Consider the following 14763-nt stretch of genomic DNA (forward strand, 5'->3'; position numbering starts at 1 on the left):
AAAGAATAATAGGTTTCCAAGTCGGGATGTCAAACAGACATATGGATATAGAGTCTGGAGTTCAGGGGAGAGAGGTTAGTGCTATGGATATAAATACATTTTCCTTCAGGAAAAATTTGAAAAGCATAATGATGGTGATGATGATGATGACAAACCATGAGACAAATATAATTACTGTTAACATTTTTGTACATAACCTTTCTATGTATATATATTGGAAAAAATAAAATCTTACTGTGTACAAAGTGCTCAATGTTTTGTTTTCAGTGAATATTTTGTGACTAAATTTCACTGGCATCACATACTCACTTACATTATTTGAAATGACGGCATATTATGTTGCTGCATACCTTTAGCATAGTTTATTTAATATTTATTATTCAAAATCCAAATTCTGTTGCATTTTTTTAAATTGGACTTCCTACTAGCTTAATCTTTTTCATATTTTAAATTATTTCCTTAGGATAAATTTTCTAGAAGTGGAAATGACAAGTCAAATAATATTAGAACTGCATATATTAAGGGCTTAATGAACATTGTCGCATTGCCACAGACAAAGAAAAATTCCCCTTAATAATGTAAGAGAATGCTTTCTTCACCAACACCACACATTACTTTTTTCTTTCCTTTTATATCTTTTTGTTTTCTGACAGACCTCTGTTGCTTTTGAAACTTTTTTTTTTTTTTTGGTGAGGAAGATTGGCCCTGAGCTAACATCCATTGCCAATATTCCTCTTTTTCTTGAGGAAGATTGGCCCTGAGCTAACATCCATTGCCAATATTCCTCTTTTTCTTGAGGAAGATTGGCCCTGAGCTAACATCTGTGCTAATATTCCTCTATTTTTTGTATGTAGGGCGCCACCACAGCATGGCTTGATGAGCAGTGCATAGGTCCGCACCCGGGATCAGAACCTGAGAACCCCAGGCTGCCAAAGCAGAGCACATGAACTTAACCACTATGCCACTGGGCTGGCCCCCACTTTTGAAACTTCTACATAATGTTACTTTTTATGAGGATACTTTGAGGAAAGAAACATTTCTTACTAAGTGTAGGGAAATATTTTTATCACTGTGCTCATCTATAATATATTAATGAAAACACAAAAGTGGGGGACACGTTTTCTTGGAAACATGAATTGGATCTTTCCAAAATATTTGATTTCAAATTCTTTAGGTGAAAGAACTCTATATCATGGCAGTACAAACATTCAATGTCACACTAATTCAATCAGAGTGGCTATTTTATTCTCTGTGAAGTCAGAGATTAAAAGGTCTCTCCTACATGCTTTGAGATCTATGAATGACATGAAAACACAGAAAGGTACTAACATAAAACAGGAAAATAATTTAAGGAAACCTAAATTGGAAAAGTTTTAGAAATATAGATTTTCATATAAGTTCCTTGAAAATATTTACAAACTTTCATTCGTGTGTCCTGATATCTTTTCTTATTACAGGTCATGTTTAGTATTTAAATAAAAGATGTTTTCTTTGGGCCTAGTAATAAAACTCATGTCTCAGCATAAGATTTTTATCCTCTTTTCATGTTATAAATCTCTTCTCCTTGTTGAGAAAAATACCCACCTGTGGTTCTGAAGAGCCGCACTCTCATTTTCAAACAGGGCTAAGCTGTAAATGATAATCTCACAACTGGAGATGATGTGTAAGGCAATAAACTCCTCCTGCTTCATAAACCGTGAGACATGAAACCAGAGTGCTTATGACAGCAGGAGACGTTTACTGCTGAGTGACAGGCTCTACCACTCTGGGAATACTGCACAAGCAAACAAAGCAAGACTATCAGACCAAGGGTGTGAAGATTTTTCTTTGCTCTTTTAAACAATTTTGTTTTGTAGGCAAATTTGAAGAAATATATTTGAAGACCTAGACTCAGTAAGCAGTGAAGCTTATTATTACACGAAAGAACTGCGTGAGATGTGTCTTCAATCGTGATGTCAGAGGCGGGAATTCAGATCCACCTTGAGGGGGACAGGAAGATGAAGGGGTCACTCAAACCAATGGCTAGGAACATTCTCAGATGCCTAGGAAAAATCAGACACACGAGGAGGACCAGCGGGCAAACATTGTATGTATACAAACACAGCATCAGACTGCACATTTAAAACATACGTCTTGATTACTTTCCACTTTGAAAAGTAATACATGTTTACTAAAGAAAAAAATGGAAGATTTTTAGGAATTCCCTACAATTCTACCACCCAAAGACTTTTCCATTTTGATGTATATCTTCCCTCTATGCTTTTATTTTATTTATTTATTTAAAATCAATAACAATTTTATTTATTTATTTTTATTGAAGTATGGTTGACATACAGTACTATATTAGTTTCAAGTGTACAATATAGTGATCCGACATTTAATTCGATTACCAAATGATCACCCCGATAAAACTAGTTACCATCTGTCATCATACAAAGTTGTTACAATATTGTTAACTATATTCCCTATGCTGTATGTTACATCCCCATGACGTATTTATTTTATGACTGGAAGTTTGTACCTCTTACTCCCTTCACCTATTTCGTCCTTCCCCCACTCCCTTCCCTCTAGCAACCAGCAATTTGTTTCCTGTGTTCATGAGACTGTTTCTGTTTTGTTTTGTTTGTTCGTTTGTTCTTTTTTTTTTTAGATTCCACACATAAGTGAAGGCATACAGTATTCTTCTTTCTCTGTCTAGCTTATTTCACTACAGGTTTTTGGAAATCTTTTTTTAAATTATAAAAGTAATTCGTTTTTGTTATAATAAATCAAACAACCCAGAAATTTATATGGTAGGAAGTTAAATATCCTTCAGTTTCCTAAATTTCTCTCCTCAGAGTAAAGCACTGTTAAATTTTAATTGTATTTTTCTAGTCTTAGTCTATGCACATGATACTGACCATACATATTATTATATATTTATAATGTATTTATATACTTATACAGTATATATATACAGTAGGGTTATATATAGCTTATATTATATACTATATATAGTGGACATATATGGTATATATTATTATTTTTTTTTTTTTCACTTTAATTTTTTGTTTATTGCAGTAACATTGGTTTATAACATTGTAAAAATTTCAGGTGTACATCATTGTACTTCTATTTCTGCATGGACTACATCATGTTCACCACCAAAATACTAATTACAACCCATCACCACACACATGTACCGAATTATCCCTTTCACCCTCCTCCCTCCCCCCTTCCCCTCTGGTAACCACCAATCCAATCTCTGTCCCTATGTGTTTGTTTATTGTTGTTATTATCTACTACTTAATGAAGGAAATCATACGGTATTTGACCTTCTCCCTCTGACTTATTTCACTTTGCATTATACCCTCAATGTCCATCCATGTTGTCACAAATGGCTGGATTTCGTCGTTTCTTATGGCTGAGTAGTATTCCATTGTGTATATATACCACAGCTTCTTTATCCATTCGTCCCTTGATGGGCACTTAGGTTGCTTCCAAGTCTTGGCTATCGTGAATAAGGCTGCAATGAACACAGGGGTGCATGTACCTTTGCAAATTGGTGTTTTCAAGTTCTTTGGATAAATACCCAACAGTGGAATAGCTGGATCATATGGTAGTTACTATCGTTGATTTTTTGAGGAATCTCCATACTGTTTTCCATAGTGGCTGCACCAGTTTGCACTCCCACCAGCAGTGTATGAGAGTTCCCTTCTCTCCACAACCTCTCCAACACATGTTGTTTCCTGTCTTGTTAATTATAGCCATTCTGACAGGCGTGAGGTGATATCTCATTGTAGTTTTGATTTGCATTTCCCTGATAGTTAGTGATTTTGAACATCTTTTCATGTGTCTGTTGGCCATCTGTATATCTTCTCTGGAGAAATGTCTGTTCAGGTCTTTTGCCCATTTTTTAATTGGGTTGTTAGTTTTTTTGTTGTTGAGATGCATGAGTTCTTTATATATTTTGGAGATTAAGCCCTTATCAGATGTATGGTTTGCAAATATCTTCTCCCAATTGTTAGGTTGTCTTTTCGTTTTGTTGATGGTTTCCTTTGCTGTGCAGAAGCTTTTTAGTTTGATGTAGTCCCATTTGTTTATTTTTTCTATTGTTTCTCTTGCCTGGTCAGATGTGGTGTTTGAAAAGATGTTGCTAAGACTGATGTGGAAGAGCGTACTGCCTATGTTTTCTTCTAGAAGTTTCACAGTTTCAGGTCTTACATTCAAGTCTTTAATCCATTTGGAGTTAATTTTTGTGTATGGTGTAAGGTAAGGGTCTACTATCATTTTTTTGCATATGGCTATCCAGTTTTCCCAACACCATTTGTTGAAGAGACTTTCTTTTCCCCATTGTATGTTCTTGGCTCCTTTGTCGAAGATTAGCTGTCCATAGATGTGTGGGTTTATTTCTGGGCTTTCGATTCTATTCCATTGATCTGTGTGTCTGTTTTTGTGCCAGTACCATGCTGTTTTGGTTACTATAGCTTTGTAGTATATTTTGAAATCAGGGAGTGTGATACCTCCAGCTTTGTTCTTTTTCTCAGGATTCCTTTAGCTATTCGGGTCTTTTGTTGTTCCATATAAATTGTAGGATTCTTTGTTCTATTTCTGTGAAAAATGTTGTTGGAACTTTGATAGGGATTGCATTGAATCTATAGATGGCTTTAGGAAGTATGGACATCTTAACTATGTTAATTCTTCCAATCCAAGAGCACGGAATATCTTTCCATTTCTTTGTGTCCTCTTCAATTTCTTTCAGCAATGTTTTATAGTTTTCGTGTACAGATCTTTCACCTCTTTGGTTAAGTTTATTCCTAGGTATTTTATTCTTTTTGTTGCAATTGTAAATGGGATGGTATTCTTAATTTCTCTTTCTGCTACTTCGTTGTTAGTGTACAGAAATGCAACTGATTTTTGTATGTTGATTTTGTATCCTGCAACTTTACCATAGTCGTTTATTACTTCTAAAAGTTTTCTGGTGGATTCTTTAGGGTTTTCTATATATAAAATCATGTCATCTGCAAATAGTGACAGTTTCACTTCTTCCTTTCCAATTTGGATCCCTTTTATTTCTTTCTCTTGCCTGATTGCTCTGGCTAGGACTTCCAATACTATGTTAAATAGGAGTGGTGACAGTGGGCATCCTTGTCTGGTTCCTGTTCTTAGAGGGATAGCTTTCAGTTTTTCACCATTGAGGATGATATTAGCTGTGGGTTTCTCATATATGGTCTTTATTATGTTGAGGTACTTTCCTTCTATACCCATTTTATTCAGAGTTTTTATCATAAATGGATGCTGGATCTTGTCAAATGCTTTCTCTGCATCTATTGAGATGATCATGTGATTTTTATTCTTCATTTTATTAATGTGGTGTATTACGTTGATTGATTTGCGAATGTTAAACCATCCCTGCATACCTGGAATAAATCCCACTTGATCATGGTGTATAATCTTTTAACGTATTGTTGTATGCGATTTGCTAGTATTTTGTTGAGGATTTTCGCATCGATGTTCATCAGTGATATTGGCCTGTAATTTTCTTTTTGTGTTGTCCTTGTCTGGTTTTGGTATCAGGGTAATGTCAGCTTCGTAGAATGAGTTAGGAGCTTCCTCCTCCTCAATTGTTTGGAAGAGTTTGAGAAGGATAGGTATTAACTCTTCTTTGAATGTTTGGTAGAATTCACCAGGAAAGCCATCTCGTCCTGGACTTTTATTTTTGGGGAGGTTTTTGATTACTGTTTCGATCTCCTTACTGGTGATTGGTCTATTCAAATTCTCTACTTCTTCTTGATCCAGTTTTGGAAGGTTGTATGATTCTAAGAATTTATCCATTTCTTCCAGGTTGTCGAATTGGTTGGCATATAGTTTTTCATAGTATTCTCTTATAATCTTTTGTATTTCTGAGGTGTCTGTTGTAACCTCTCCTCTTTCATTTCTGATTTTACTTATTTGTGCCTTCTCTCTTTTCTTCTTGGTGAGTCTAGCTAAAGGTTTGTCAATTTTGTTTATCTTTTCAAAGAACCAGCTCTTGGTTTTATTAATTTTTTCTATTGTTTTTTTGGTCTCTATTTCATTTATTTCTGCTCTGATTTTTATTATTTCCCTTCTTCTACTGATTTTGGGCTTTGTTTGTTCTTCTTTTTCCAGTTCCTTTAGGTGCATTGTTAGACTGTTTATTTGAGATTTTTCTTGTTTGTTGAGATAGGCCTGTATTGCTATAAACTTCCCTCTTAGAACCGCTTTTGCTGTATCCCATAAATTCTGGCATGTCGTATTTTCATTTTCATTTGTCTCCAGGTATTTTTTGATTTCTTCTTTGATTTCTTCGTTAACCCAATCGTTGTTCAGTAGCATTTTGTTTAATCTCCATGTATTTGTGGCTTTTCTGATTTTCTTCCTATAGTTGATTTCTAGTTTCATACCGTTGTGGTCAGAAAAAGATGGTTGGTATTATTTCAATCTTCTTAAATTTATGGAGACTTGTTTTGTGGCCTAATATGTGATCAATCCTGGAGAATGTTCCATGTGCATTTGAAAAGAACGTGTATTCTTCGGTTTTTGGATGGAATGCTCTGTATATATCTACTAGGTCCATCTGTTCTAGTGTGTCGTTTAAGGCCAATGTTTCCTTATTGATCTTCTGTTTGGATGATCTATCCGTTGGTGTAAGTGGAGTGTTAAAGTCCCCTACTATTATTGTGTTACTGTCTATTTCTGTTTTTATGTCTGTTAATAATTGCTTTATATATTTAGGTGCACCTACATTGGGTGCGTAGATATTTACAAGTGTTATATCCTCTTGTTGGATTGTTCCCTTGATCATTATGTAATGCCCTTCTTTGTCTCGTTTTACAGTTTTTGTTTTAAAGTCTATTTTGTCTGATATGAGTACTGCTACCCCTGCTTTCTTTTCATTGCCATTTGCGTGGAGTATCTTTTTCCATCCCTTCACTTTCAGTTTGTGAGTGTCTTTAGGTCTGAAGTGTGTCTCTTGTATGCAGCATATATATGGGTCTTGTTTTTTTATCCAGTCAGCCACCCTATGCCTTTTAATTGGAGCATTTAGTCCATTGACGTTTAAAGTAGCTATTGATAAGTATGTACTTACTGCCATGTTTTAACTTTTTTTTTTTTTCTCAGTGTTTTAGTAGTCCTTCTCTGTTCCTTACTTCTTCTATACAGAATTGATGGTCACTTTAGTTTGACCTCTGTCTGAAAGCTGTACTCTTTAACTACCCTCCTCCCTCCTTTTGTTTTTGATATCATATCCAACTTCTTTTTTGTGCATTTGTATCCATTACGTTCTAATCGTGGAAATAGATAATTTTTCCTATTTGTGGTCTTCTCTTTTCCCCTTAAATCAGTCCCTTTAACATTTCTTGTAACACTGGTTTCTTGGTGACAAACTCCTTTAATTTTTGCTTGTCTGGGAAATTTTTGATCTCTCCTTCCATTTTGAATGATAACCTTGCTGGGTAGAGTATTCTTGGCTGTAAGTTTTTTCCTTTTAGCACTTTAAATATATCGTGCCATTCTCTTCTAGCCTGTAAGGTTTCTGCTGAGAAGTCAGCTGATAGCCTTATGGGGTTTCCTTTGTATGTAACTTGACATTCTCTTGCGGCTTTTAGGATTCTCTCTTTATCTTTAATTCTGGACATTTTGATTATTATGTGTCTTGGTGTGGGCCTCTTTGGGTTTATCTTGTTTGGGGCTCTCTGTGCCTCCTGTACCTGGATGTCTGTTTCCTTCCTTAGGTTAGGGAAGTTTTCATCTATTATTTCTTGAAATAGATTCTCTGCCCCCTTGTCTCGCTCTTCTCCTTCCGGGACACCTATAACACGGATGTTAGTGCGCTTGATGTTGTCCCAGAGGTCCCTTAGACTGTCCTCACTCTTTTTAATTCTTTTCTCTTTTACCTGTTCACCTTGGGTAATTTCTTCTAGTCTTTCTTCCAGCTCACAGATCCGTTCTTCTGTATCCTCTACTCTGCTTTTGAGTCCCTCTAATGAATTTTTCATTTCCAGTATTGTATTCTTCATTTCTGATTGGTTCTTTTTATATCTTCCATTTCTTTGTTGACATTCTCACTGAGTTCATCTATTCTTCTCCCCAGATCAGTTAGCATCCTTAACACTCTTAGTTTGAACTCTCTGTCGGGTAGGTTGCTCATTTCTGTTTCACTTAGTTCCTTTTCTGGGGTTTTGTCCTGTTCCCTTACTTGGAATGTATTCTTTTGCCTCCTCATTTTGCCTCTTTCCCTGTGCTTGTGTCTATGTATTAGGTAGGTCAGCTACGTCTCCTGCTCTTGGATAGGTGACCTTATGTAAGTGATGGCTTAGGAGGCTTCCAGTGTGCTTCCCTCAGTTCTCAATGTTCCAGGGGTGGCCCCTATGTGGGCTACGTGTGTGCTTCTATTGTGGCCTGTTAGCTCTCCCTATAGGCGCCCAGGGAGGCTGAGTTATGCTCCTGGCCAGCTGTTGTACTGCTCAGCTGCTTGTAGTTGTTGTGGGCCCTTCAGTCTCTTTATCAGGTGTGAGGAGCCCCAGCACAGTTGGCTGCAAGTTCTAATACCACATCTGTGTTGCAGTATTTCTTTTAAGTGAGTAGGCCCCCAGCGTGGCAGGTTGTTAGGCTCAGGGCCTTAGAATTGCTGTCAACCTCTAGCCTATTAGGTCTCTTGTCAGCTCTCTGAGGATTGCAGCTGGGTGGGGCTGGCCTCAGGCACAGGAGCACCCAATTGTTTCAGGCTTTGGAAGGTGGGGCAAACCTCCTATGTGGGTCTTTGAGAAGCACAAGTCTTCTGCAGCTGACAAGCCCTGCCGCCCACAGGTCCACACACACAGTCAACACAGTCCTGCCCCGTGTGGCGCCCGACCTCCCCAAGCGGACCCAGTCTCTCCACGGCGGGAGCCCCACACACTCCGCCACCACCCCACACTCTCCACCCGCTCCTTGTGCACACCCTGCCCCGCTCAAGTCAGCTCAGTTGCCAGGCTGCAGAAAATCCTGTCACCAATCTATGCAGGCCCACACGTTGCCTGAGGGTTTGTTGTTAGGTGGGGCCAGTCTCTAGGGTGGGCTGCCTGCCCTGGCTGAGCTGGATTAAATCGGTGCTCTAGCGGGTGGAGCAGACCCTGGGCTAGCAGGTCTCAGGGAAAACTCCAATGGCGTCTGTGTCAGCACGCTCACACCAGGCCACAACAATGGCCGCCGCCAATGTCCCAGTCCCTGGAGAGGTCTCACCCCTCACCGAGATGCACTCAGGGCCTATTAGGTGAGTCTCTTGTCACCAAAGCAGTGTGCACCTTTCTTTCTGGTGATTTTAGGATGCTTTCTGGAGCAGGTGAGTTTGTGGCCGGGCCCTTTAAGAGCCAGTTTTAGTTTCTTTATGAGCCGGGTTTTCTGGGGATGCTACCCAATGCTTTAGTAGCAGCAAAGTCAGATATTATGCCGCTGGTCTCGATTGTGCTGGGTCCACACAATGCCCACAGCGGGGGCGCTCCCGGCTCAGGGCCCCGCGCCTCCAGGGAGGCTGCGTACCTGTGAGCTGCTCCCGGCGGCCGTGAAGCTGGCGGCTTGTGAAGGCGGCGTTTTTCCTCTCCGGAAGGGAGTCTCTGCCTCTTCCACCCCAGTTAGGATTGTCCGTTGTTGCAGGAGTTCCTCTTATCCAGTTTTCAGCTCTGTCTCAGGGGTAATTTTTCCACGAGTAGTTGTAAATTGGCTGTGTCCACGGGAGGAGGTGAGTTCAGAGTCTGCCTACGCCGCCATCTTGACTCCCTCTCTCCTGGTATATATTATATACTCATTATATAATAAAATCTGTAACAGTTTATATGATTCATAGCTATAATCATATTACATATGAAAGTTATAAATCTGAGCTCTAGAGTCGCAAACTTAAGACGTGATAACCCTTTTAGTGTTGTAGCTCCCAGTCCTTTTCATGATTTTATTTATTTATTTTTTCCCCCAAAGCCCCAGTAGATAGTTGTACGTCATAGCTGCACATCCTTCCAGTTGCTGTATGTGGGACGCGGCCTCAGCATGGCCGGAGAAGCGGTGCGTGGTTGCGCGCCCGGGATCCGAACCCAGGCCACCAGCAGTGGAGCGCGTGCGCTTAACCGCTAAGCCATGGCGCCGGCCCGCTCCCAGTCCTTTTCAAAGAAACATCTTTCCCCTCAACCATTCCAGAACCTTGCAACCCTGGTCCGTATTTATTCAGTTTCTTTCTTTATTTCTCAAGTAATAAGCTCTACTTATTTTGTTGTTTTGACAGGCCGTGGATAATCTAATTATGCATTTGAATTTCTTGTGGATCACACAAAGATAAATTGTCTATGTCTCATCATATATTGACTCATGCACCATTTGCCATGCAGTTGACCCAGAGAAACACAATTATTGCTGTTACAGTTCATTAAAAAGAGTTTTCAACAGTTTGATACATTATCGTTTTAGAATTGATAGTCCTCTGGGGATATAGACATTCATATATATATAAATTCTCTTGCCAGAACCTAACAAAGCCAAAAAAATGAATCATACTTAACACAGTTTCCTATAAAATATTTCTAGTTTTTCTTGATAAGAAAAAAAATTCTTTTTCATTCTCATAGTTCACGGTTTTACAGTTAGAAAATGAAGAATCTGTTCTTCATTGAGTTTTATTGACTTTCTATGAAGTCAATAGAGAGACATTATCCAATAATCTCATATCCATTATCCAATAGGTAATATAATACAGAGTATGCAAATAGAGCCTAAGTGATTTTTCCACCATCATAATTTGTTTCAGGTTAAAGTTTCCCCTTTGGTTGTAGAAGTATTCTGAAATAATTTACACACACTCACATACATACATATAAAAAGATTGACCTTTCACAGTAATGTCTCATAGAAACTTTATTTACATCTTTACCAATACATTATTTATGACACAGTGGCAGGTTTTTACTTCAATTATCATGTTTTGAGGTGACAAAATAGCAATTCTTACTCTTCAACGTGTAGTATAACTGGGAGTTATCAAATGAAGTTACATATAATATTTTAAATAAAGGTCCAAAGTTATTAGTTTCTGTGCCTTTTATTTTTTATAAATTTATTTTTCTCCATTGACATTGTCATGATAATGTAATTAATATTACTAACATTATTTTTTTCCCTAGCAAGTGATGACTTATATTAAGGACTTAGATGACATAAACATATTGGAAACATATATAGTATTTATCTGTTATATTCACTTAAAAATAATCTTCAGGGCATATCTCAACAGACTTCCCAAACATTTTAGTTAACATTGAGCTTTCTCTTCTCTGAAAAAAAATTTTAAACCACATTTATAAATGTTTCTTTACTGAAAAAAATTTTTAAACCACATTTACAAATATTTCTTACCTAGTTTAGTACTTGATTGCATACTGAAAGTTTTTAGCTCCTAGTTGTTATTTGCTTCTAAGGTCCATGAGAGCAATAATTGCCAACTCCTTCCAGTGAATTTTCTGTAGTAAGGTTAGAGTAGCCAGATAGAAATCATGAATACAGCAGCCAGATTAGTTCTTTTGACACATACATGCTTGGTTTGCATTTTAAACAGGTAGGACTACTGTAAAGAAATGTGTGCATTCCCATTTTTCAGAAACACTCTTGATTTCATTTTCCACTTTTTCATAGATATGGGTATAAGAAATATTCATTTCACTTTCCTGTTAACTCTACTACTGAAATGAAAACAATAACACAACTGATTCTTGGCTTTAGTATAAGGAAAAGCCATAAGGAGTAGTAGGGACTGTGGCAGTAGGGAGAACGGCATATGAGAAGGAAACTCTCATGCCAAATGTGCAAATTATTCAAATAAAGAAAGAAATATAGATTTGTTTGAGAATTCTCTAAAATTTTAAACATTTGCAAATAATTTTTAAAAATTTAAACATAGTGCAGGCCAAGAATGTATGGCCCATTAACAGGTCTGTAGGCATACCACCAATTTGCCACCTCTCATCTGTAGTATATAACAAAGAAAAATGCTCAATAACTCCCAGTTTACAAGATATGTTCATGATGTGGAACCAACTTTTCTCTTGTAGCTCTCTAAGCTTGCTCTTCAGCTATAAAAAATGGCTAAGCAGGTTTCTTTCATCAGAGTATGTGTTAATTTAATTTGTGTCAGTGCAGTGGGACTTTGAAATGGCCTTATAATAATTACTTTTTATGGATTATAACTTTACCCATGGTTCCTTAATTTAAATATCTCAGCTACATGTGATTTAGTATCTTATTGAAAAAACATGTGTATTGTTATTAACAGATGACTAATGCTGCTGTTTCCAGATTCAGTCCATCAGTAAACTGCTCCGTAGCATAGAGTTAGAAGCTTAGAGATTGACCACAGGTCTGGTAAGCAAGGAGAGTGTAGTTTGTTCTACACTTTACCATCCGGGTTTTCATTGAGGTATGGTTTACATACAATGCTATTCACACATTTAAGTGTACCGGTCAATGTCTTGTTACCACCAGGCCAATTAATATATAGGATATTACCATGTGCCCAGAAAGTTCCCTGTGTCTTTTTGAAGTCAGTGGCCTCCATCCCCACTCACCCCAAAAAAATCACTGACCTGTTTCCTAGTACTATAGAGTAATTTTGCATGTTCTAGATTTTCATATAAATGGAATCCTTGCGTAGCAATTTAAAAAAATAATTCTTGCTTCTTTCACTTGGCTTTGTGCCTGTGAGATTATCCATGTTGTTGCTTTTATTAGTAGTTTAATTGCTGAGTGGTATTACGTTGCATGAATATACCAAAATATGTTAATTCCTGATCCTGTTGAAGACAATTGTGTCCTTTCCAATGTTTGAATATGATAAAAAGGGCTGCTATGAATATCTGCATAGAAGTCTTTGTGTGAATGTGTGTTTTAATTATTTTGAGTAAATATCCAGAAGTAATATGGAGTGTATCTTTAACTTTATAATTAACAAACTGTTAAACTGTTTCACTTTTTTCACTCCCACCTGCAATATATGAGAGCTTCAGTTGTTCTACACCCCTGCCAATACTTGTCAGTATCTTCAGTCTTTCTAATTGCAGCCATTCTAGAGGGTACCAAGCCATATCTTGTGCTTTTAATTGAAACTTCCCTGAAGACTAATGATGTTGAGCATCTTTTCATGTGCTTACTTGCAACTTTTCTATCTGTGTTTATGAAGTGTATGTTCAAGTCCTTTGCCCTATTTTTATTAAGTTGTTTGTCCTTCTATTTTCGAGCTCTTTATATATCTTGTATACAAGCCTTTGTTAAATACATATGTCGAGGCTATTTCCTCCCAGTCTATAACTTGCCTTTCCACTTTCCTGATGGTGTATTTGGAAGAAGAGAAGGTTTTAATTATGACGGATCTCTGAAAATCTTGAGTCTTCTGATCCATGGACATGGTAAATCTCTTCATCTATTTAGACTAATTTTCCTCATCAATGTTTAATATTTATTAGTTTAATAGTTTTATGTAGAGGTATGGAACATATTCTGGTGGGGTAGGTGGGAGGGAAAATTCTGAATGAACAAATACCTTGCCGGATATGACATATATATATATATATAAATGAAAGTGTAAAGATAAAAACCAGAAGACTTGAACTGTTAACCGGTAAAGAAGTTTGTGACAGGAGTGTGAGAATTTATCTTTAAAATAATTATGAGCCATTCCTCATTTGTGCCTTGTAGCTGAGTGTAATGAAAAGCCAAATAGTAAGCATTTAGCAGGTGGGAAACCTCTGACATTGCTGTGTTTTTTGAAAAATATTTCTAAGCAAGAATGTGGCACCAATATACACAAGCAGTGAACAGCTGCTGAGTATATGAGGCTGGGCAAAGAGCTTGAGTTCTGATGACAGTGATAGCTTGAGTAGCTTAGACAAGCAAGGTAGATAAGATAAATACCTCTTTCCCCTTTGGGTTTAATCCAATTAAGAAAGCTAAAGCTTATTCCCATCTCTTCCATATTAAAAGGAGTTACTGCCACTCAACTTGATCCAAGGCAGATTTGGCATGCCTTTGGCTGGTTTCCTTATCTCATATTCCTGTAATAACGTTATTGGAAGAGACCTAAAGTGTATTGCAGGTGGGATGTGTGACAGTTCCAGGTTGAGACAGGATGCTGTTGTTCATGGTATTTGAAATGTTTTCGCAGAGTGATTGTATAAAGCAATGAATTCCTTTGAGAATCCTTTTGTACATTGTGTTCTTACCCACAGAAGTTAGTTTCCAGGTAGATTTGCATCCTCCTTTTATTCTTTTCTTTATTTTACTGTTTTTCTGTCTTGGCATTTCTAGCTATCCATGTGCAATCAGAAGCAGGGTTAGTGTTGAATGACAGAAATGAAAGCAGTTTATTTTTTATAAACGCCCATTATAAATGAGAAAACATGATTTAAAGATAAATTTGATTAAGCTGTAGTTAAAAATCACTCCAATTGTTTAAAATAGGAAGCTTTAAATGCTATAACAAGCCAAAGCTACTGTAAGACTATTTGAGATCATATTGAATTATAAAATATAAATGGTATGTTATAAGGAAGCACATGATTCTAGTTTAGATTGGTTACATACACCATAAGTCAAGCCCAGAAGTTTATTAAAAAACAAACAACAACAAAAATACAAGAGGAATCCTAGTGTAGATAATAGTGAAACTTTCAATGAAATGCTTTACAGAAGAGATGAGTGTGAACAAAGTGTGTATATCCAGCTACAGTGGAATTGCTTTTGGATTAT

The sequence above is a fragment of the Ceratotherium simum genome, chromosome 6, assembly GCF_057802395.1.
Source record: "Ceratotherium simum simum isolate JZ-2026a chromosome 6, ASM5780239v1, whole genome shotgun sequence".
Classification (NCBI taxonomy): Eukaryota; Metazoa; Chordata; class Mammalia; order Perissodactyla; family Rhinocerotidae; genus Ceratotherium; species Ceratotherium simum.